General features: G+C 37.8%; 1 non-coding gene across 1 annotated transcript; it reads right to left on the bottom strand.

Moving 5' to 3' along the window:
- Positions 1–263: 263 nt before the first annotated feature.
- On the bottom strand, positions 264–427 carry LOC142428172 (U1 spliceosomal RNA). The gene has a single exon (XR_012780144.1). It is a non-coding gene; the product is annotated as a U1 spliceosomal RNA (small nuclear RNA).
- Positions 428–2,610: the final 2,183 nt, after the last annotated feature.

The following is a 2,610-nucleotide window of genomic DNA, read 5'->3' as shown; positions in this document are numbered from 1 at the left end:
AAAAACTCAATGGCAGAGGGCTAGTCTGGTGTAGATTGATTTCAATAAAAAATTTTAAATGACAACAAACATTACAAAGATAAAAATAAGAACAAGAAAAGATGTGTCTCCCATCACCATTTTCATGAAATATTGTTTCTAAATTCTTCTCAGTGTCCTTTTCAAACCCAATCCCAAAGCTGCATTTCAGTCATTCTATGGGACAGATGATGTCAGCAAGCTGGTGGCATAAATAGCCAGGGTAGCTTGAACTTTTTTTTTCCTAGGGGAGAGCGCGAACGCAGTCCCCCACTACCACAAATTATGCAGTCGAGTTTCCCACATTTGGGGAAATCGCAGGGGTCAGCACATCCGGAGTGCAATGGATAAGCCTCGCCCTGGGAAAACCACCTTCGTGATCATGGTATCTCCCCTGCCAGGTAAGTATTGGGTAGCTTGAACTTAATGTACTCAAGAGTCACTTCAAAAACAAGGATGAAATACAATTATCTACATTAAATTGCACATTAAACCCAATCATTCATCAAGATACCACATTGGGCACTTCAAAGCCAGTGGTGTGAGTTTCTCCTGAGGCCCCATAATAAACATAATTGTAAACAGAGCTTCTTTTCAAAGGTGTTCTGTGCAATCCCAAAGTGTACTTTTTGTATGGAAACCAATGCTTACTTTCTCTTATTTCCCAAATCGTGCTGACTGGCACTATGGAGGGTTGCCACAGAGACTTTCCAATGTTTAAGGAAACATCATGAATAGATCACATAACACTCAGGTGTGTGTGGAGCTCTCTGGAGAATGAGGCTTATCTTGCTTGTGATTAAAGAAGTCGTCTGATTCACTCAGAAAATATGCCCAGAGGAATAATTTGTTCATATCTACTATTATTTAAGTATAACTTGTGGACACTTGTTTCTAGTTGTGAGTTCCAATGTTAGAAAAGCTGTTATTAAAATTCCCCAGATGTTATCTGATATGGAGAACAATACCATGTTGATGCCGGGAGATAATGAGACCAAGTACAACTCACTGGCCACCTTGGTTATATGTAATCGAGGTGTCCTAAAATTATCTTTGCTAGACAAGATGAAGTCTGTGCAATCCCTAATACTTCCTAATGTGCTTAGATGAAGAGCACAGACCTAGTGAAAAATGTCCCACTCACCTGTCAGCCTGTCCCCACTTACCTGTGGTCACATGGTGTTCTTGTGCTGCTCAGTTAGATGTCACTGGTGTTTCAAATACCAACAGGATAATCCAGTGGGAGCAGATTGCAGCAAAGCTCTCAATCCAAGAGTAGGTTGGGCAAAGAAAGAGGTGATCTACTTTTTCAGGACTGGCCATTGAAAATCTTATGAAGAGCAACACAATATTGTCCAATATCATGCAAGATGAGACCCTCAGGAAGATAGTCATACGACAAGGAACAAAGACGTACATCCTCAAAGTAATATCCGCCTAATGGACACAGATGGAGTAAAGCTTACAGGACTTTTATTTGCTGATGGGGAACGAGTTAAAAAGAGAAGAAACAGTTGTGAAAATCCATTTGAAAAACAAAATTCAGAATGTACAAAATGTAAATCTAGGAAAGCATAAAAAAGTAAAGGGAAAACATAAAGGTTAATATTCTAAGCATTAGAGAACTGAAATGGACTAGAGGTGATTTTGAATTGGACAATGATATGATTCACTATGCCAGTAATAACAAATCAAAGAGTTCTGACATCCCATTTACCATCAAAGAACATTTCAATATTTATTTTGAAATGCAATGTCATCTTTGATAAGATAATATCTTTACATCTATGAGAAAAGGGAGCTTATACAACTTTTATTCAAATTTAAGGACCAATCTCAAACACCACTGATGAGAAACTGAAAAATTCTACCAACATCTTCTGTCTAAAATAGATAAAACACACAATCAGTATGCAATGATAATTATTGATGCTTGGAAATCTAACATTGGAAACAGAGGATCAGCATTTGAAGATACGGCCTTGATAATAGAAACAAAGCTGGAGATTACACAACAGAATGTTGTAGGACCAATGGCATATTTACTGCAAATACCTTTTTCAGCAACATAAATGGCAACTATAAACATGGGCCTCACCACACACAAGAATCCAATTGAGTATGTCTGTGGAGAGAAACAATGAAGGAGCTCAGCAGCAGTGGTCAAAGGCGGCCCAGGACCAACTATTGAGCAAGCAATCGCTTACATGAAGTTTCAAGTTAAAACTGAAAAAAACTAAAATAATTCCCCCAAAGCCAAAATATGAACTTGAGTATATTCCGCTTGAATTTAGAAATTATTTCAACACTATATTTTATATACTGGACACTAGTGCCAAAGGCCAGAGGAGTTGTAGAATGACAGCAAGTCTATCCTCCAGGAAGATAGTTCAAGGTCATTTGAAAGGAAAAACCAAAGTGAAGAGCCTCTGAAATTGGATCTTGAACTTAGTTGAGGTAAAATAAATGAAAAAAAAATGAAATAAAACAGCTGAACAGAAAATTTCCAAGGAGAGAACTCAACAAGTTAGAATAAACTACTGCACTGAAATATGCAAAGAACCAGAGTTAGAAAGCCACAAAGGAGAAGCA

This window comes from Tenrec ecaudatus, chromosome 15, assembly GCF_050624435.1.
Source record: "Tenrec ecaudatus isolate mTenEca1 chromosome 15, mTenEca1.hap1, whole genome shotgun sequence".
Lineage (NCBI taxonomy): Eukaryota > Metazoa > Chordata > Mammalia > Afrosoricida > Tenrecidae > Tenrec > Tenrec ecaudatus.
Note: the sequence above shows the minus strand (reverse complement) of the source record. Positions and strands in the feature narration are given on the sequence as shown.